Source organism: Lynx canadensis, chromosome B2, assembly GCF_007474595.2.
Source record: "Lynx canadensis isolate LIC74 chromosome B2, mLynCan4.pri.v2, whole genome shotgun sequence".
Classification (NCBI taxonomy): Eukaryota; Metazoa; Chordata; class Mammalia; order Carnivora; family Felidae; genus Lynx; species Lynx canadensis.
In genome coordinates this window covers 144,869,090-144,891,915 of record NC_044307.1, presented here as the reverse complement: position 1 = coordinate 144,891,915, position 22,826 = coordinate 144,869,090, and positions in this window count along the sequence as shown.

The window sequence follows — 22,826 nt, the reverse complement described above, 5'->3', positions numbered from 1 at the left end:
TGCGATGCGTATCCGTATTCCTTTGTTTACCATGTGTCTCATCTGTTCATTTATCTTACTTGTGATCCTCTGCTAGACTGCAAGTTCCATGAAAGCAGAAATTTCTGTTTTGTTCACTCTAGGTTGCCACCACCCACAACTGTGCCTGCTTCATAGTAGGTGCTGGTAACTGGGTGCTTCTTGACACAGCCCCCTATACACACACAGGTATTGTCTCCTTTCCTCTCCGCCGCCATCTTTGTTCTGCCCGCAGTGCCCCCGGGGTTTCCTCACCTGCAACCCTGGCCCTGTCCTGCGGTCCAGCCCACGCTGCCCACCAACTGCCCACAGTGGAGCTCCAGGCCCGCCTTGCCTTCCAAATTAAATCCTCATGTCTCACCCTCCCTTTCAAGATCCTAACCCATGTTCCTCACCAAGTTGTCCCCTTATGTGGCAGCCAAACACAGCTACTTGCTAATACTCCAATCCTTCTTGAACTTTCCTACACCCATCCCGGTATACGCGAAGTTCCCTCTTCCTGGTGGTTCACTCTCCTGCCCCTCCCTGCCCACTGCCCAGGAAGGCCTGGCCTAAAAGGTGGCACCAGGTTCGTGAAGCCTTTCCCACCATAGCAACTGCCTTCCTTCCCAAGTAATGCCCTCTTGGTTTGCGCTCCTAACACATCCAAGAAACTTCTCATGGAATTTCACTACCTTTTTCTTTGTATATACTTGGTATTTTAATTTTAATGTTTTTAATGAAGTATACAGTTCAGTAGACCTAGTATATTGCTAAGATCACAGAACCCCTACTGGGTTCAAATCCCCTTCTATTTTTTGCAACGAGTGACCTTGGGCAAGTTATTTGGTTGTCTTCCATAAAACTGAGTAATAATGAACCTTCTCGTTTTTAATGCAAATCATTTAGAATAATAATTGAAACATGATAAGTGCTGTATGTGAGTCAGCTATTTAAAAAAGCAATGAGTGGGGTGCCTGGGTGTCACAGTCAATTAAGCATCTGACTCTTGATTTTGACTCAGGTCATGATCTCACAGTTCATGGGATCAAGCCCCACATCAGGCTCTGTGCTGACAGTGCAGAGCCAGCTTGGGCTTCTCTCTCTCCCTCTCTCTCTGCCTCTAACCCCGCTCACATACTCTCTCTCTCTCAAAATAAATAAATAAACTCAAAAAAAAAAGTTTTTTTTAAAAAAGAGCAATGAAAAAAAATACCACCCACCCCGAGAATTAGCAAATGTCATGTTGTTATGTTTGTTTTAGGTATATCATTATAAAGAACTAACATTCATACACAGAGTTGAAGTCTCCTTCATAAGCCTTCAGATCCTGTTCCCTGTCACCTCCCTCCCTCCCCAAGGCAGCCACCAGGCCATTTCTTCAGAAGGTGGGCCAGGGGAGAAGGCCCACCCAGACCCAAGAAGCGGGCTCAGGACCCTTGAGCAGAGAATCTTGGGTTCCTGGCTCCCAGAGCAGGGGGGAACTGGAGAGACAAAGTGGTGATAGGCCTCCGGTGGGTACTACCCCTTGGCCCTGGGGCTGGAGCAGACAGAGGAAGTCCAGACTCCCCCGAAGGCACAGACCTGTCGTGCCCAGGTGTAGCTATTGTGAAATTGTTAATTTTCATCTCGTCCAGTTTTCATCCTTTTAATACACAAGTATCACGTACAAACAATAGTACGTGGGGTGCTTTGATATTTACATAAGTGGTACCACACTCCACATATTTTTCTGTCACTTTTTCACCGCACATTATATTTTTGAGACCCATTAGCCTTGATAAACATGGATCTAGCTCATTTACTCCAGCTGCTACGGATCATTCTTTTGAATGGCCATACTATGATTTATCCATTCCCCTACCGAGAGACATTTAGCTCATTCTTAATTTTCCACAATTACAAGTAACGTTGCAGTGAATGTGCTGTGCATGCTCCTTTGTGCACTTTGTCCAAGAATTGATGGAAAGTAAGTACCTAGAAATAGATTAGCAGGGCTGCAGAGTGTACGGATTTGGAGTTTGCCAGACATTGCCAGGTAGCTCTTAGGGGGGTGGTCCCACCTTGCATCCTGCAAATGATGTATGAAGTTATCCATGTCCATGCTATGGCTCAGCTTTGTTAAACTCAAGCCCGCTAGCGGATACTGTGGGTATAAAATGCAGTCTTACTGTTCTGATTTGTATGTGGTCAAACAGAACACATTCTTCATGCTTATTCATTACTCAGGTTTTATCTTCCAGGAGAGGCCTCTTTTCATATCCTCTACCTGCGTTCTCTTTGTTACTTGTGTTTTCTTATTGAATTTTTAGGAAGTTATTTGTATATTTGTGTATTCTACTCCTTTATCAGTGGTATGGGTTCTGTCCTCTCAGTCTGTTAACTTTGTTTATAGTGTCTTGCTGACTATAAAAAGTTTAAGTTCAGCTGTAGTAAAATTTATCAATTTTCTTGAGAGCTTCTGCTTTTTGTCTTTTGCAAAAAAAGAAAAAAGAAAAGGAATCCTTCACGAATGTGTTTCTGGGTTCTTCATTCTGTTTTACTGCACTAGCTCCATACCAATATTTCCTTGTTAATTACAATAGCTCTATACAAAGTCTTAATATCTGGGAGATATTAAATCCCACCTCCACTCCCTAACCTTATTCCTCTTCAGAATTATCTTGGTGATTTAGGGGCTTTTTTCTTCCATATAAAATTTATATTTATTAAGGTCCATAAAAATTCAGTTGGGACTGTCATGTAAAATCCTGTACACATTTTATTTCTCCCATTACTTTGTAGGTCTTCGAGAGAAAAGCCATATCAATTCATGTTTCTATCCCAACACACTGATGTCTATTTTATATCTGCACATGTGGCTGTTTAAATTTAATTTAATTAAAATTTAGTAAAATAAAGAATCCTGTTCCTCATGAGCCACGTTTCAAGTTGCACACTAGTCAATGTGGCTAATGGCTAAGATATTGACTAAGGAGATACAGAACATTTCCATTCTCCACATGAAGTTCTCTTGGGCAGTGCTGATGCAGATACCATGATCGTTAACTGAATAGAAATAACAAGAATCAATTGGCCCACAACCTTCGGCCTTTGTAAAGCATACTGACTTTATTCTTTCTGAAAAGGTAATTTTTCAGATTTATTCATCTAAAATTTTATAGCTGGTATTTTTTATTGCATTTAGGAATTGACATACCAAGTATTAGGGTATATTCACCACATACTGAGTTACCAAAAGATGTCTTAATGACATTTATGCTGTTTGTAAGGCACCAAGAGACATTAGTTTGCTTGAGAATAAATAATAAATCTTGAAACAAAATGTCTCAAAAAGGTCCACTGGAAAAAAAAATTGGGCAAGTGGACTGGTGCATGTGTTCAAGCCTAAGGAAAAAAATTAGGAATTATATTTCCTTTTTTGTTTTTTTAATGAATGGGTAAGGATATTTGAAGCATTCTCATTCTTACCATATCTGACACGGAGTAACTATTTTTTACTTTAGCATATGAATGTAGTAAATGCTACAGGGCACTTCCATTATTACGTGGTCTAACACTGGACCCTAACATTGATTTAGATTGGCCAGTATTCATCATTATCTTTTTCTGACCCATTCTCTTGCTAGTTGATTACGATTTGGACTTTCCTATAAGAAACTTTCTGGTTTGAGGGGGAAACATTATAGATACCATTATCCTTTTGAAATCAATGCTCACTCTATACTTGAAATATCAAGGAACTAAGACTTAAAGTAATCTTTGGAGAAGGTGTAGCCAAGCAGAAAACATGATGAAATATTCCAGAGTTGGTTTTTGACAAGGTAGGAAAACTTAGTGACGCTTTTAAGAGCCTTGTGGAGTTCTATTTACTCTGCTAATGTTTACGGTAGCAAGCCCTTCACCACTTCCCTTTCAATATTTGTGGGGTTTGTGCTCTTCTAACAAGTGCAAGGTGAAGTGTGTTGCAACTCTTGCCTTTTCATGGCAAATGGTTTAGACCAGTGGATTCCTTCTTATGTCCCACCCTGTGATTTGGCAGAAGCTCTCTGGAGGATAACTTTATCGAGGATAACTTTGAGGTTGAGTCCAAAGCAGGCCACGATTGATTAGTAATGTCAGATAGAGGAGAAGGGGGGGGCAGGATGAGTGTAAAAGAGTTGTCATGCTTCTATTGGTCCACGCAGCCCAATCAGTGCCAAATTGCTATGATTTGTCCTCTGGGTCTCCAACACTCAGAGCATCTATGACTTTGGGGATTTATAAAGGTCTTGGTGAAAGGCCACTGTGCTATTAATTGCTAAAATATTGCCCAGAGGTTTCTGCTATCGGATCCCAAATGTAGATGAAATTGTCTTTTAGTGAGGTGCCTTCAATAGTTTGGGAGTAGTTACCCTGGGCAGAGCATTCAACAGAGATGCACTCTTTCTGAATCTCAGTGCCAGCGTGCCAAAGTCCCATTAATGCAATCTTCGAAAGGGAGCAGGCAGTCTTGGGAAAGAGGCAGGCATCAATTAAAACTTGAGTCACCTCTCAACTAATTGCATGTAAAGACTGAAGAATAACACATTCACTGAAAATTATGTTATAGGGGCACCTGGGTGGCTCAGCCTGTTAAGTGTTGACTCTCGATTTTGGCTCAGGTCACGATCTCGCAGTCGTGAGATCGAGTCTTGTGATGGGCTCACAGTGAGCATGGAGTCTGCTTGGCATTCTCAGTCTCTCTCTGCCCCTCCCCGGCTTGCATGCTCTCTCATGCTCCCTCTCTCTCTAAAAAAGAAAAAAAAATTATGTTATAGACACATAGTCACTGAAATCGAATGATGCTCACTACCTGTTAGACTGCGTTCGATATCAATGATTCCGAACCCATCTGTGGTAAAAGAGACGTGTTTGTTTGCCCGTTTTCTATCAATTGCAGACCAATTCCTGGTTTCACTCGGCATGAAAAAAGCCTGAGGTTCACAACACATACAACAGCAAGGTGAATTCAACAGCATCAGAACCGGTCTACATCCTATTCAAGGAGACCCGTCTACAAGGCACACACTTCATGGTGATGTCAGGTTGTAGAAAAGTTTCCAAAGGCTTACTCCCAATTTCTGCACTTACCCGATTGCAAACAGGGGGAAGCAATTCACAGATCAGTTGTAACAGTGCATCCTATGCGAAGTCTAATTTTTTGTATAATAACATATATATATTTCCATGCAAATTCTTTATTGTAACCAGGACACAAGCAGAGGTATGAACATTATAGATACCATTATCCTTTTGAAATCAATGCTCACTCTGTACTTGAGATATCAAGGAACTTAGACTTAAAGTCATCTTTGGAGAAGGTGTAGCCAAGTGGAAAACATGATGAAATATTCCAGAGTTGATTTTTGACTATGTATGAACACAGGCTTTCAAATGCAGGCGGTACCAGGTTGGCGGACGGAATATTCAATTTTGCGGGATTTTTTAAAGCTGTGTCTTAACATAAGAATGGGAAAGAATCTGAAAAATTCCAAAGGAAACCTTTTAAAAATGTGGCCTGGAAAAAAAATAGAATGAAATGAAAAATTAAAAAAATTAAAATGTGAGCTGAAGTAATCGAATCAGGAGTATAAGAACGTCCATTATGAGGGGCGCCTGGGTGGCTCAGTCGGGTGAGCATCTGGCTTCGGCTCAGGTCATGATCTCACAGTTTGTGGGTTCGAGCCCCACATCGGGCTCTGTGCTGACGGCTCAGAGCCTGGAGCCTGCTTCGAGTTCTGTGTCTCCCTCTCTCTCTGCTCCTCCCCCACTCATGCTCTGTCTCTCTCTTTCAAAAATAAATAAAAACATTAAAAAAAAACTAAAAAACAAAAGAATGTCCATTATGCAATTTTGATGTAAATAGCAGTGACACATGGCTGCGGGGACAGCCAAAACAAATATTTCTGTCTTATTTTTTTCTATAGTTTATCGAATCAATCGTGGTCTGGATGATTTTACCATTTATCTCGAGTGCAGCCATTGGAAGGCTTATGTTTGAGGCACCACTGTAAATATTAGGAGAAAAGGCCAGGCAGCGGAGAAGATGTTTACGACAGGAAATGAGAACGAGCAGCAAGATGGGGAGAGAATAATAAATCTTTGCTTCATTTTCATAGTAAGACGTCTTAGACTCCGGAACCCAGAGTCTAAATCCTAATCCCAAACGTACAGTGAGATAAAAAGTACGTGGGACGTGTTTACTTGTCCTAAAAACAGATTAGAGCTCTCTGTGTTGCTCATTTCTGCCTCTCTGCCAGTTCAGGGATGCTGAGACCATGAGTCTCTCTTGTGCATCGTGGGGGGAAGCCGCGTTACCTTCCTCAGCTCAGCTCGATGCTTCGGGAAGTGGCCGGGGCGACAAATCCATCTGAGCCCCATAACAGGTTCTCCTCCTGAAGTGTCCTCAGAGAACAGAGGCTTCCCACTGAAGGTAACTGAGCTAAAAGACAAGCCGACTGCTCCTTTCAGTCATATTCCCTAAATGAAAACCTCCTCCCAGCCTGTCTTGCACTCCCTTCACCCGTGACACTCGGGCTGTCCGGTAACCTTCATGGACCCTGCTTGGGACGCCTGTGTGCTTTACTCACTCCCTCCCTTCGGTCCTCAGAACCACACTCCCCGGGAATATGGTCCTTTTGCACAGTAGAAGAAACACAGGCTCGGAAAGGCTAACATCATCCGTCCGAATGTCACACGAGTTTCAGTGGCTTCTGGGGAGTGCAGACCATTTGTGCCTTCCCGGCCACCTGCGGGTGGGTCTCCCCAGGGCCACCGATGCTGCCTTTGCATTCTCTTTTGTACTTTTCCCATGGCCTTCATGAAAGTACAAGACGTTTTTTGCTTTTGCTTTAGACCTGGGATCATTTTTTGGTTTGTTTGTTTTAAATAAAAGCATCTTACGCTTTCTATAATGATCTCTGTACAATACTTCCGACAAAAGCTATTGTAGGACTTCTTTTTTAACGAAAAGACATTTTAGAAGTCATGTAGTCTGATTTCCTTATTTCGCAATCAAGTAATTAAGGGCCAAAGAGATCAAGTAACTCAGCTAAAAGGACTTCACTTAGTTCGTGGCACAGTGGGAGCAGGAGGCCGGCCCACACTGTTATCAAGTGTCGACTCATTATCTTGTAAAGTTGTCATTTCATAACTTGTTCCTTTGACTACAAATATAGCATATTCCAGAAACTTTAAAAATCTTTGCCTTTTGATGTCAGAATTAAAGTAATTTGTATGAATAGAAAGCCTACTCAATCTTCATTCAAATAAGATAGTTAAAAATTTTTATAGTAAAGAATGGGAGATTTTGTTGCAAAAGTGAAGATTTTTAGCATCTGTAACACTGGAGAAATAAAATGATCTAATAATTCTAAAGCATTATATTTGTGTGGGGGGGAAAAAAGATAACTGGGCAAGTCCGAGTAAGCTCCCTAACTGGGTAAAAAGTATCGTGACTGTATCAGGCTCCTGGTTTTGACAATACACCAGGGTTATGTAAGATATGATCATGGGACAAAGTGGGAGAAGGGTGCACAGAAACTCTCTGTACTATTTTTACAACTTCTTGTGAGTCCTAAACTATTTCAAAATAAAAAGTTATTTTTAGAAAAGTATTGATATATCGCCATGACAACCAGTCCTGAACATTTTGTGGCCAAAATGACTGTGGCATTGAGTTCTTCCTTTCAAGGACAGGACGGTCCCTGAACTCCAAACCCAGCCCCACCTCCCTGGCTCCATCCTCTCTCTCCCAGGTGCCTGGTGACTCTTGGAACCAGCCTCAGCCCTCAAGGGGTTAACTAGAGTTTTCCAGACTGTCCCGAGGGTGAAGCACTCCTTCCTACCATTGTGTCCTTGGGGAAATGCCCCAGTGTTCCAGGAACCAATTTACAAGTGTTCTCTTGGGGCCCCGCCCATCTGTAAATTGAGGATTGTTTTGTGTGTGTGCTGTCTTGAGCGTGACCTTGAGTTTAGCACAGAGTACAAGCGAAACTGAATACACGGAGCTATAGATTTCTTCTGCTTGGAAATAAGCGTTCATCTTTGGATGGACAAAGAAAGAAGTTTTACCATTAGGTAATCAGTGATCAGTTATGTTTTTCCAAAGCCAAAGTCTTATAAGAAGGCTACAACCAAAAAAAAAAAAAAAAAAAGGTATGTGTGTTTCTTCTACTCTTTTACAGTTTCAGCCATTGGTGTTTGCGATCCTGTGGTCTTGCTTACTTTCACACGTGGTGCATAGGGTTTTGTGTGCACATCCGGTAACACACCTGAAGCACACCAGAACAGCGTGTATTTGACAAGCTGGCTCTCCTGGGTATCTTCAGCCTGTGCTCACCAATGCAGCACTTCAGGATGGCTGTGTGAATCCCTGCAGCTTTAACCGCCCCCATTGCTGCAGAAGGTCGCATACCCAAGCATTCCTGGGAATCCCTGGGGCTTGTCTTTATGTGGATCCCACAGGCCTTATTGGCAGTTTTGGAACTTTCCCGTTCTGGTACCTCCCAGGAATCTCTAAGCCCACAATAGTGTGGGTGGGGCTTCTCCTGTGCACGGAGAAAGTGCATCTTACACACGTGTTTGGTTCTCAAGGCAGAGCACACGGAGAAAAGAGTGTGTGGTCAAAAATCTGGCTTGAAAGTCTTCTCAGTACCCCAGAACAAGATCAGATCATGTTTCTCTGGTCAGGGACCAGGTGGGGTGACTGGCATGCACTGGGGGATCACCTTGCTTGAAACTACAGAAGGAGAATGGTGACGTGTGCCCCTGGGAGGCTGGCCAATGCCAGGGAAGAACAGATCCACCGCACTCGATCAGATTCGCTAGGGGCCGCTGGCCCCTGAGTGGGGTTGGGGGGACTGGACGGGACCTCTTCGAGCCTCAGCCCCTACGTTCCCACTGCTCCCCACCTCTGGTTTATCCCTCAGGTCTGCGTATATTTCACCCCCCTCCCCAAACAGTCAGGGTTCTAGCTCTTTGCCACGGGTCTCCTGGGCTCAGATCAGGGGACTTGCCCGGGCATGGGTCCCTAAACACTCTGTCAAAGCACACAAATTAGGGTGGTTACTTATTCGGGCAGCCAGTACACCCCTGAATCTCAGCTCCAGACCAGCCCTAACTCCCTGTCACATGCTATCCCACCGGCCTGCCCACTGGGTCTTCCATAAGCCAACCCCTTTTCATCTAACCCTTCCCAAGGTAAGCCCTCCTTTCAGCTATTCAGGGAAGTATCCTCGTTGACCCCTCCTCAAACTCATGCCAACTACGACTACAGTTACGCGTAATTCTTCTCTCGCATCTGCAATACCCTCCTATCGCCGTCTGCTGCCTAAGTCACGTCCAATATATATATATATATATATATATATATATATATATCCAGTATTTATATGCAAGGTGTGCTGTTTATAGACATCATATCCATTTCCATCCATATATAGACGTTTATATCTGTATTCATAGCTAGACCCACGTCTCTTAAAACAACACTGCCAGCTACTGGAGCAAGGTGGTGAACATCTGGAAATGGATCTGGGTTTCCTCCTCCATCACTTATTTGCCAGGCGTCTCAGACACATCACAGATCCCCAGAGAATCTCAGTTTCTTCTTCAGTGAAATGAGGCTAAAGAGCAGTATTTAGCCCAGAGAACCGAAGGGAGCAGTAAGTGAAACACTGTTAAGTTGACTGTTTACCATAGTATCTGACACAAAGAAGGGTTCAATGTTAACTCTTCTTCCAAACTGCTCTCCACTTCCAGGTTGCACTTAATCCCATCTCCCCTGTGCCTCTTCCCTACGTTTGTCTCTCTTAACTCTTGGGTATTTATGCCCATGTCACACCAGTCACCCCCAGTGCAAACCACTTAGCAGGAAGTACGTTTTCTAATTGTGCCGTACGAGTCATTAGTGTCTTCCTGGTCTTCCTAACAACCAGGATTGCATTATGTATTTCTCATGCATGTCTTTCCCAATGTAATGCTGGACATTTCACAAGACAGTCCACAGTCAACCCATCGGATCTCTGTGTCACTTTAAGGGGAACTTAATGACTCATAAGGTTAGTAGTTCAGAATATTCATTTTTCCGAAACGCTTTTTTTTTTTTTTTTTTTTTAACGCTCGGGTCTAAGAACACTTTCCCCTCTATACAAGTGAGAAAAATAAATTAAGTCCTCTGTGGTGTCCAGAAACCCGTTCTTCGCTTTTCATCCAAGAGCAAGAACGCCATGATCTCACATTATCAAAATGGGCCCAGATGCCTGACGCAGTTGCTAATTATTGTTCCACTGACGTTTTTCTGATGTGCTTCTGATCTGCCTGTCATGAGCTGGTCACACCAAAACACCAGTTACAGAGGAAACTTGGCAGGGCACTGGGTGATTTATCGCCCTTGCAGGTGTTAGACAAAATCTAAAAGATGTTCAGTTTGCGCGGTCGGCAGACCTTTGTTGAAAGGAATGCATTTTATGCACCAGAAAGAGTGATAGACAAACTGACTGATTTTGAAAGAAATCTTCCCACTTGGATATTTTATGACTGTGAAATCTCCATTAGAGAACATCAAACAGCTTTCTGCAGATGTTTGCCTGAAGTGATCAGCATAATCCTCACTCAGATGAGAAATGACGCAGATAGCCTGGGAATCATAATTCTAAGTACTGTTTCTCAGATGGCAAGTCCCTTATTCATGGTATTAGTTCATCCAAATATTTAGGAGATTTGGCTTGGAAAAAAAACGAGAAATTGAGCTTTTCAATACCAGCTCTGCGATAAGATTTGAGATTCGTGCTATCCTTTCAGGAAAAGAATACTCATGAATGGGAGTGGTGGTGAATGTTCCAGATGTTGCGTGAATGAACTGCATGAATGCTTCCTACTCACAACGCAGTTCCCTAAACTTCACATAGCAGACAGTCTGAAGTGTTGTGACATTAAAGAAAGGTCATTGAACACAGTACAAACTCACCTGTAGAAATCAACCAGACAGGTGCATATTTTAAATGATGATGAAACTTTTAACTTTTTTGTTTTAAGTTTATTCATTTATTTTGAGAGAGAGAGAGAGAGAGTGTGCATTAGCGAGGGAGGAGCAGAGGAAGAGGGAGAGAGACAGAATCCCAAGCAGGCTCCGTGCTGTCACCCCAGAGCCCAAGGCAGGGCTTGAAATCACGAACCATGAGATCTTGAGCTGAAATCAAGAGTCGGCTGCTTAACTGACTGAGCCACCCAGGTGCCCCAAGGTACCTTTTAACTTTTAAACAGAAAGAAGTATGGATTTCAGTCTAGGAGACATGTGGAGATATACCATAAGTTTCTGAAATCTCAAATTTAAAAACGAGAAATATTTAGGTTAAAACTCACCATCCAGAGCATGTTCGAAATAGTTCTTGCTTTTCTTTACGGAGCCTGGAGTGAAGCCCCAGAGGAAGCAGGACCTGACTTTAATCCACTTACATTTCAAATAAGAAATCAAAATAGTAACTTTATGTATCTTATTGCATTTAATCCCCCAAGGCATTAGGAAGAACAAAAAGTCTTGTACAAAACAAACGCATACCTCATAAGTGGACTCTTTCAGATAAGCATAGATTTGTCTCTTTCCTGTTCTTCTTTTTTTAGAATTTCCTTAATTGAGGAATAAGCATTAATTTCTAAAACATGTCATAAACTCAAAATACATTATCATTGGAAAACAGTTGTAAAAACTGTCATGTGCCATTTTGTTTTCAGAAGACGGCACTAAAAATCATTGCATAGGAGTCATATAGGACTCAAGTGTGATGTTACTAGAATAACCCCAATGTGTTAGTAAGTTGTAAGACTATCTTAGGCAAGCGTTAAAATATATTAAAACTCCAAGGTGTGATTTGAAGGAAGAAAGGATTCAAATAAGTTTGGGTAGACTTTGGAAACAAATTTTGCTTTTTTACTGTAAAACTTCTCAGAGCCCTCGAAGTGCGTTGTGTATTCCCAATGTGGTACACACTATTTTTGAAACGTATGTTCACTGTGGAATCCTTCTATCACAGATCATCTTAAAGGACTGAGGTGTCCTGGCAGCACATTTTGGGAAACATATGCGATGCAACAAATGGCCTTCTGATGTCTGTGATGGTCTCCTGTGGCTGAGAGAAGTGTGGCTGGATGGTGATGATATGACTTGGTGCTATGACTCAGTTAGAGAACTGAGCCCAAAAAGTGACGAGGATTCAGTTCCACAAAATCACAATTAGCCCTGTCGTCATTTTCATTCATTCATTCATTCATTCATTCATTCACTGGGTTCTGCTATTGGGCCAGGTGCTGGAGGTACAGAGATTAATAAAACAGTATCCCTTTCTTTAAAGAGCTTACTCTCTACAGTAGAAAGGGTGAGGGGCATGTGACATCAGATCAGAGGCTGGAACAGAGGTGGCCAATTCTTCCTGGGAGTCAGACAACCCCTCGAGCTGGGTCTGATACCGGGGGCAAAGGGCGTGCCAGACTGAGGAGGATGAAGGGACAGAGTCAATGACGAGGAAGCCACACGTCACATTTGGAAAGCTGCAAAACTTCCTACAGCTGGGTTTCAGAATGAAGAAATTCCTTCCAAAGATGACGTTGCTAAATCGAGGAAAATCCCTTTGAGGATTTGAGATATGAGACGTGAGGCGAGGTGGCCATTTGGCTGGAGGGAGAGGAAGTGGCAACTAGCTGCCCTTAGGAGTGACAGTGGGGACAAAGGAGACCGATGGATGGGAGGGATGTTGAGGGGATCGTAGGATGACACTGGGAAACCAGGGTGATGACAGGTACCTGACGTGGCAGCTCAGGGAATAGCTGGTGGGGTCAGTCAGGAGCCTACAAAAAGCAGAAAGCTAGGAGGAGAGGGGGAAATCAGCTTGGGCTTGTCGAACTTCAGGTACCCAGGGAATATCCACATGGAGCTGTTTGATTGGCAACTTGCCGGTCATATGAGAAAGTCATCCGGGCAGGAGAGAAGGGTTTTGGAAATTGTTCGCCTGTGTCTTCCATTTCTTTTTCCATTATTATTTAAGCATGCTTATGTCTCTCTACTCAAAGAAGGAAAAGAAGGGAGGGAGAGGGGAAGGAACAAAGGGAAGGAGAAGAAGAAGAAAGAAAAGAAAGGAGGAAGAAGGAAGAAACCCAGCTTTCTACAGCCCCGTCCGTCCAGGGTGCCGCCCACCCCTTCTCTGGTTACAGCATCTCCTCCCCTGCTATAATTTCCCTTGTACTCACTACTCCACTAAGACCATCGTGGCAAGATCATTAAGGACCTCCTTTCGGCTCACCATTTGCATCCACCTGGACGGATCTAGAAAGTATAACGTTAAGCGAAATAAGCCAGTCAGAGAAAGGCAAATACCATATGCGTTCACTCATAAGTGGAATTTAAGAAATGAAACAAATGAACAAATTGGAGGAGGGGAGACAAATCAAGAAAGAGAGTCTTGGGGCGCCTGGGTGGCTCAGTCAGTTAAGCAACTGACTTCAGCTCGGGTCATGATCTCATGCTTCGTGGGTTTGAACCCTGCATCGGGCTCTATGCTGACAGCTCAGAGCCTGGAACCTGCTTCAGATTCTGTGTCTCCCTCTCTCTCTGCCCCTCTTCCGCTCATGCTCTGTCTCTCTCTTTCAAAAATAAACATTAAAAAAGTTTTTTTAAATAATAAAATTAAAACTTAAAGAAAAAAAAAAAAAAGAGACAGAGTCTTAACTATAGAGAACAAACAGATGATTACCAGAGGGGAGGTAGGTAGTGGGATGGGAGAAATCGGTGACAGGGATTAAGAGAACACTTAACATATGGAAGTGTTGAATCACTATATTGTACACCTGAAACTGAGATAACACCCTATGTTAACTACACTGGAATTTTTAAAACATTTTTTTTGGCTAAACCCTATTGATAAGAAATCTGTTCCTCTTAGACTTCCCGGTCACCTTCAATGTTACTGAATTCTTCCTTTTTCCCGAAGCACTTCGTTCCCTTGGGTTCTGAGAGACCCAAAGCCCACTCCTCAGACCTCTTGGTGGGTTCTTTCTTCCTGTCCACTCCCTCCAAGTGGGCATACCACAGGGTTCCCCACAAATCGCACTCCTCCTTTTCTACAAACTCTCCTTGGGCAATCATAACCACCCCATAACTTCAGTTATTCATATTAAAGTAGTTGTAGCTGCAGTAGCAAATGCTCCCCAAATATACAATGCCTCAAAGTTAATGGGTGCTTAGTTTTGCTCAGTCCAGGAGAAACTCAGAGCCTGGTCACCTCATGTCCCCAAATATGTCCCTCTCTTACTCTTACCCGTTCTTTCTCCTTCTCCTACCTCATTTCGGGAGGCAGAATTTTTATTTGTTTGTTTGTTTGTTTACACTTCCTAGGCTCTTACCTCTTTTGGCGTAATAGAAACTAGTATGTTCCAGACATTTTTCACACGCTTCGTCTCATTTAAACTGTTATGCTATTTTTTCACAGAGAAAAACTGAGATTGGAGAGAGTGAATTCACCCAAAACATAACAAGGACAGAATTAAAATCCAAGCCTGTCAAATTCTAAACCTGATGGTTTTCCCACCTGGTCATGCTGCCTTTTTCTCTTTCAGAAAGGGTGAAGTTCAAACAAGAACAAATTACCCATCAGTAAGAGACAGAGTTGGGATTCAGACTCGGGTTCCTAAGCCTGCAATCAGCGTTCTAAGTCCTTTTTACATTAGTCTATTCTATATCTTTATCAATGTCACGATGGATTTCCCAAATTCCTGCCTCTACATTTGCAAAATAATCGACATTTGACCACTAGGTGCTTGGGTAGAGCACCAAGAAAAGCTCATGGATCACTGCTGATGTCATCCATACTCTGTTGGCTCCCAAGTCTGTCTTAGAAAAGGCCCTCCTGGTAAATGGCCACTGCCTGAACTCTCAAGTTAACCTGGCCAAGAATATAGAAAATAGAATCTCCACCCCAAAAACTGTTGCACAACAGATAGCTCCTTGCACTTCCAGGCATGGGCTTCTCCAGCTCTACTGGAAAGGACCATCCTCTTGAGTGCTCAATAGGCACAGTTACATAGCCCCCCAAAGAATTAAAATTATGTCCCCAAATCCATCTTTGAAACCAACTCTCAATGGAGTGGGGAGAGAGAAAATTGGGTCGGACCAGATGGAAATTGTTCTTTTCTGAGCAAATTTAAAAGCCCTCCCAAAGCCAAAAATATCCAGGGGACTCTGGTGTCTTGCAAGCCCTTGAACTCTGACAACATGCTTTGCCACTTGCTACAGATACTAATGTTAGTGGTACCTTCTCGAATGAACTCAGGAGCAGCGTAGCTATGCCTTTATAAAAGCATCCCAGATGATTCAAGTGCTGCTTTCGTCAATCGGTGAATTTTCCCGTTGTTCCTGTCTTCACAGATTTGTGATCCAAGCCTGGGCTTCTCACAGATGTGCCCTGGTGCTGCGAAAGGTGGCTTTATGAGATGTGGGTTCTCAGGAATAAGTACAACCAGGGCTCTATGACACTGGAGACCTTCCAAGAATTCTTGAGCCCATTACAAGTTGTCCTTTCTGGGGGCAGGCAGCTGATACCCAGGACTGGGAGGGAGGGCCAGGGGGCCTGATGCATGACTGTACTGCTTCCCCTGTCTGACCTTCTTCACTCTTCCCCAACTTCTACCTTGAGCATACACTTTACTTTTGGGATAGCTTATTTCAAAAAATTTAGTTAAAATAATACATGCACATGAAAAAAATTGAATGATACCGAAGGGACTATGAGGAAACAACAATCTCTCATCCCATGACCCTTCCACGTCCCCCAGAGCTGACCATTTTTTTTTTAATTTTTTTTTTAATGTTTATTTATTTTTAAGACAGAGAGACAGCATGAACAGGGGAGGGGCAGAGAGAGAGGGAAACACAGAATCGGAAGCAGGCTCCAGGCTCCGAGCCATCAGCCCAGAGCCCGACACGGGGCTCGAACTCGCGGACCGCGAGATCGTGACCTGAGCTGAAGTCGGACGCTTAACCGACTGAGCCACCCAGGCGCCCCAAGCTGACCATTTTTTAATGATTTCCATTTTCAATCCTACCGGACATGACCACTGTCACGTAGAACTCTAAGCCTCTGCTTCTATTTCTTGTTTAGCCAGTCTTGACAGTATCCATGGACCCTCTTCTGCAAAAGATAAGGTATTCCTTTCCTGTAATCCTGTAAGTATTTTATGACTACAGAATAATTTATAGTTTTCCCTATTTAAATAAAATGCATCTCTATTTCTTGTCCTAGAATCCTGGACAGCATCTCCCGGCTCCACCACAGAAGCACTGGCATCCCTCCATCCCTAATGTTCCACCTTTTTTACTACCCTCTGTCAAGAGTGAGAAGACCTCCAGTGTGGACGATGAAATGAACAACTCCTAAGTGGGTAATAAATCTCGCCGACTCTCCTGTGAGCTCCTCGCAAGTCCATTGTCAACGGAATCTTTCCGTGGGCTGCTAGCACTTGAAAATGAGGAGGACTCTCTTATTCCACCTCCAGGAATTGTTATTTCACGTTTGTATTAGTCTGCTTTGAGGTACACTCACAAAGGAAGACCCGAGAAGACTTTTAACCTCTCCTGGACAGAGCTGAAAGTCAGAGGTGGAAAGAAGTGAAGAGTATAGGCTAAATGGAAAGAGGACCCGGTTCCTATAACGGCGTGTATCAGTTTCTCATGCCCGCTGTAACAAATTACCACAAAATGTGTGGCTCAAAACAACGGAAATGTATTCTCATGGCTTTGGAGACCGGAAGTCCCAAATCAAGCATGGCCGAGCCATGCTCCCTCCTGAGGCATTAGGGAAGAACCCAGTCCTACTGCAACCATATTCTGATGGCTGCGGGCATTGCTTGGCTGTGGCTGCCCCCTTCCATTCTCAGCCTCTATCTTAACATAGCCTTCACCCCTTCTCCCTGTGCGACTCTCCTCTGTGTGTCTCTTAGAAGGACACTTTGTGGATGTCGGGCCCATCCAGATAATCCAGGAAGATCACATCTTGAGATACTTAGCTTAATTATCTCTGCCAAGACCCCCTTTCCAAATAAGGTTGCATTGACAGCTTCTAGGGGTAGGATATGGACGCATCTTTTTTTGGGGGGAGGGGGGCTACCATTCAGCCAACCACGCTGCACCTGGAAAAGTATGTTTTGATAAAAAAAATGAAGAAAGGGTCATTTTTTCCCCTTTGTCCTCTAAAAATAGGACAGGGAAGTAAGCTGGCCCTGAAGCGGCCATTGACAGAGGCTGGCTGGTATCATTTGGCCTAGCCATTCCCTCTCTATGGTTGCTGGTCCCTCTTCCATGATGGATACTTTCTAGTGAGCATAAAACATACAATATGAAGGCATTCACACTCCTGTAGCTGCATCCACACGCATCTGCTTCAGATCTCTCTGTCCCCAGTCTTCCAATTGTTCACTGACCTGTCACCCAAGTCATTTGCCACTGCCCATGTGTCTGCTTGTATTCTAACTCAGGCCACTTACCGTCCTATAAAAATTGGGTGACCAGGTATACTACCTAAAGTTCTCACCATGGCCTTCCAAGCCCCCACTGGGAGGGGTGGTGAGGCTGTTCCTGTCAGCTCATCCACACATCAGGCCAGCCTACCCGTAAATCAAACTGGGGCCTTTTCCCACTTCCGGCTGGCCACTGCCGATGCTCCCTAGAGCCATAGATGTAAGGCAAGTGACAGCCGCTGTGCGACATTGGTGGGTCACATGGCCACACGCTCGTGAGCTCGCTTCTGCCTTCTGACTCAGCTCCTGTTCAACCCCAAGTGAATTAATTCCATCACACAAGGGCCCGCCACCTGATCTCATGACTTGGTTGGTCTGATGGAAACAAGCTTGTGGTGGGCAATTGTTGTCCTGCCAGCATTTCGTACCTCAAAGTCAGGGCTCCTTGTCCAGGGCTCAGAACATGCCAGTTGTTTTCCAGAATTCACCCAGTTCTTATTGCAAATGGCATGACTGAGTCCCAGAAACTTAGGGACCAGTGTTATGATATCCCATTAAGATGTGTGTTTTAAATTCTACACGGCACTTTTTCCCACCACTGACAGCTGTAATACCACAATATCAGCCAGGTTGTATGGCCCACGTGACAAAACCTGGACGTCCTCCCAAGCCTTCTCCTGCTTAAGATACCACTCCAACGTGACAATTTTGTGCCACCCAGTATAGGGGTTGACGTTACGCTTCTTTCTTTATGGTGAGAGATGTACGATGCAGTGATTTGTCCTGTTCTTTGGATGGGATGGATGTTACAGCATATCCCTGGCCACCGGATCCCTAAAAATTTTACTGATATGGCCAGTCCCTGAATCTTCATGGGGTTTATGTGACGCCCTCTGGAAGACATGTGCCTTACCAAACTTCCAAAGTGCTTGGGAGGTCTTGTCATCCAGCCACATTAGCACAATGCCATTGACATAGTAGATCAACGTGCAGGATGTTCAAACCATCCAGATTTCCTGGGACTAGATTATGACAGAGAGTGAGAGAATTAGCATAGATCTGAGACAAACTGCAAATTAAGACTATGGACCATTTCATGTGAATGCAAAATCTTCCCGGCCCTCTTTTCTGCAAAGGACGCAAAAGAACCTATTTGCCAAATGAATGGCCATACACCATGCACCCGCGGCTGGGTAAATTTGTTCCAGCAAATTTTAACAAACATAGCACATTTTGCATGGCAGCTGTAAGTCAGGCTACCATTCAATTAAGTTACTGGTAGTCTATTGTCCTTCTTCACCTGGGTTTTTCAGGGCCCAGAGTGGTGAATTAAATAAAGATATGTTGGAAAACACTGTCACTACACCCTGTAGATCTTTAAGGGGCACACTAATTTCCATCACTCCCCCGAGGATACAATATTGTTTTTTTATTTATTATCTTCATGGAGACAAGATGGGGAGGAGAGCACTTCAGAGGCTTTTACTTGGGCTCTTACCCCATAGTCCAAGGACCTAACGTGGAGGTCAAGCCAACCATCAAGGATGTCTATTCCAATTATAATGTCCAGTCCAATTGCAAATATAATTATTTGAGGACCAGGGAAATGGTCATTGGACTCTGTGAACCTAATCTTGGCCACGACTCAATTTATTTCCCACCCCCAATATGCCCACTCTCTAACATAGAGGCCATGATAATGCTTTGAATTCCTGCATATCTACGTCAGCTTTGACCCCATGTTCAACAATCCTTGAAATGTTGGGTATTCTCTTCCAGTGCACGGTTTCCTGAGTAAACAGCCATAAGTCCTTTTGGGGAAAGACGGGGGTAATCATTATCACGTATGCTTGCTGTGAGGTAACAGAATCCCTCCTCCTGGATACCCAATCATTTTTTAATAGATGAATTTCAGGTCAAAAAGTTGGTTCAGCTTCAGCAGCTCCTTAAAGAATCATGCTTTATTAGAGCAACTGCCCTCAACCTCCTGATCATTCATTCGTGATTTTTTTTCTTGGCACAGATTGAGTGGTACCCTTGTTGGCAGCATGTTTGGTTTTCTCCCGAGAATGCTGTAGCGTATAAATCATCTCTGTAACTCTTGGGCAGTCAGGTCCCCCGACCGAGCCTCCAACGTTGCAATTTATTGTGGTAATTGCATCCATCTGGCTTTGGGTGAGTAACTACCCGACCGGCTTTCGCGTTTTGGGTCCTACCCCATTGCTATCGGTGAGCCAAATTCTGTCATAGCCTCTCCCTGATCGGCCCTGGCTTACAGAAGAGATCCATCACAAAGTTCTCAGTGATGCTGGTGCCCCTCACCGGTGCACTCCTCATGGCCAAGCCTTTCCATGGAACATTCGCCGTTAGTGGGTTTTCCGGTCTTACAGAGTCTCTCCAGCCCAGTATGCCCACTTCTCTGAGCCTTTTCATCTTCCCCACTGTCAGCCATGGTAATTCTGGCATTTCTACCTCACCTGGCACGGGCCAGCACTACTTCCGGGCTTCTGAGAGCCACCCTACTAGTGAGTTCACACTACGTTCTGAGGTCCTCGCCAGAGTCTTAAATCTCCTAACCTGGAAAACTGCTCTCAAATCAATGAACTCTCCCTTATCTGACCTTATGTTTTGGTCTCTTTGTTCGAATCAGCACCCCACAGAATCCAGTCTTACGTGTCCCCTTCCAGCTCCCACATGGACAGTGCTTATTATCACTCTTCTTGGGGGTCATTCCTCTCCTCCCTTGTCAGGATCAGTGCGTCCCTGGCTGGATCCCTGTAATGTAACCTTAGCTGTAGACCTGGTGTCAGGAGGTGACGGGGTGGGGGGGGGGGTTAGGCATGGCTGTGGAGCTGAGGGGCCACATGGCGTCTTGTGAGGCAGTGACCTCTGCACTGTATGCAAATAAGAGGGAGGGATAAGCCACTTCCTAGACTCGGAGGAATTCGGAGGAATCCACAGGAATCCAGATTCAAGATGGGGGTGGGGAGGCGGGGAGCTTGACGTCTGCAAAAATGGTGGAGCAAAAACCTCCAAAAGCCCATCCCCTCATAAAAGCAATGAAAAAAGACTGGCAAAAAGTAACAGAATCCGCTTTTCAGAACTCTGGAAACTAACCAAAAGCTTGCAGTAACCGAGGGTACACATATACAAGAAAAACAGTTGAATCTCTGTAAGAAAAGCAAACTTTGTGTCTTTTTGATTCAGCCTAATCCCATCCACCATGCCCCAGCTCAGCGATAGCCTTGAAAACCCCATCCTGTATCCCTGCCACCAGTCCAGAAGGAGCAGGACAAACATTCACAAAGAATTGCATTATTTGTTTTGGTCAGTCTGGTGGATTCCTGGAAGGCCAGCTCAAAATGCTTGCCTTTATAGTGCCTAACTTGGAACCCACCTAGAGCTAAAGCCGTTATCTGTAAGTGTCAAAAACATTTACAGGCACATGTAAAAAAAATAAATTAAGGGCTAATAAATGAGTTGAGAGAAGTTGCAGGATACGAGAACAATATGCACCTGTCAGTGGTATTCCCATACACTGACAATCAACAGCCCAGATTTCAAGTTTACAAAATTCTGTTTACAACAGCTGCAAAAAGAATAAAACATTTAGAAATAAATTTAATCAAGAAAGTCGAAAACTTGTCCACCAGGGACAATAAAACATTAATGTAAGATATTAAAGGAGAACTAAATCAATTGAAACACATCCCTTGTTGTGGATTGAAAGACTTAATATTGTTAGAAAGGCAACATTCCCCAAATTGATCTACAGATTCCACTGAATCCCTATCAAAAGTCCAATATGTTTTTTGCAGAAATGGACTGGATGATCCTAAAATTCATGTGGAAATGCAAGTGACCTCAAATAGCCAAAAGAACCTTTAAAAAAGAGGCACACAGTAGTAGACTCACACTGCCCAGTTTCAATATATATTAAAAAGTTACAGTTTTTAAAAATTTTTTTTTCAACGTTTATTTATTTTTGGGACAGAGAGAGACAGAGCACGAACGGGGGAGGGGCAGAGAGAGAGGGAGACACAGAATCGGAAACAGGCTCCAGGCTCCGAGCCATCAGCCCAGAGCCTGACGCGGGGCTCGAACTCACGGACTGCGAGATCGTGACCTGAGCTGAAGTCGGACGCTTAACCGACTGCGCCACCCAGGCGCCCCAAAAAGTTACAGTTTTTAAAACAATGTGTTACTGGGGCGCCTGGGTGGCTCAGTCTGTTAAGCCACCAACTTCAACTCAGTTCATGATCTTGCGGTTCATGAGTTCAAGCCCCGCATCGAGCTCTGTGCTAACAGCTTAGAGCCTGGAGCCTATTTCAGATTCTGTGTCTCTGTCTTCTCTGCCCTTCCCCCACTCATTCATTCTCTGTCTCTGTCTCTGTCTCTGTCTCTGTCTCTCTCTCAAAAAGAAATAAACATTGAAAAAGTTTAAAAAAACAACAACAATGTGGTTCTGGCTTTGAATCAATGCATAAACCAATGGAATAGAGTTACAAGTCCAGAAAGTAGCCCATACATCTGGTGAACCGACTTGTGTTAAGGGTGCCAAGACCATTCAAAAGAGAAAAGAATAATCTTTTAATAAACAGTGCTAGAATAACTGGACATCCACATGCAAAAGAGTGAATTTGGGTCCTCATTTCACGAACTCAATCGAACAACGAACTCAAAACGAACTCAAAATGAATCAGAGACCTGGGGTGCCTGGGTGGCTCAGTTGGCTAAGCCACTGGTTTTGGCTCAGGTCATGAACTCATGGTTTGTGCGTTCGAGCCCCACATCCAGCTCTGTGCTGACAGCTCAGAGCCTGGAGCCTGCTTCGGATTCTGTGTCTCCCTCTCTCTGCCCCTCTCCCGCTCATGCTCTGTGTCTCTCTGTCTTTCAAATGTGAATAAACATTAAAAATTTTTTTAAAAAATGAACCAGAGACCTAAAACTGTAAACTTCTTGGAAACATACGTGTAATTTTTAGTCACGTGACACGTGTCTCAACAGGAATGAACCTATAAAACATTATGCTACATGACAGAAGCTGGATACAAAATGCTACATTTTGTAAGACTCCCTTTATATGAAATACCCAGAAGAGGTAAATCGGTGGTGTCCAGGGCATGGGAGGAAGAGGAAATAGGGGAGCACACGCTTTCTTTTGGGCATGATGGCTATGTTCTGGAATCAGGTAGTGATGATGGCTGCACATTTTGAGTAGATGAAAAACCACTGAATTACAGACTTAAAATCATATGATGGTGGATTTTATCTCAAAAATGTTTTTAAAGTATATGAAGGAACAC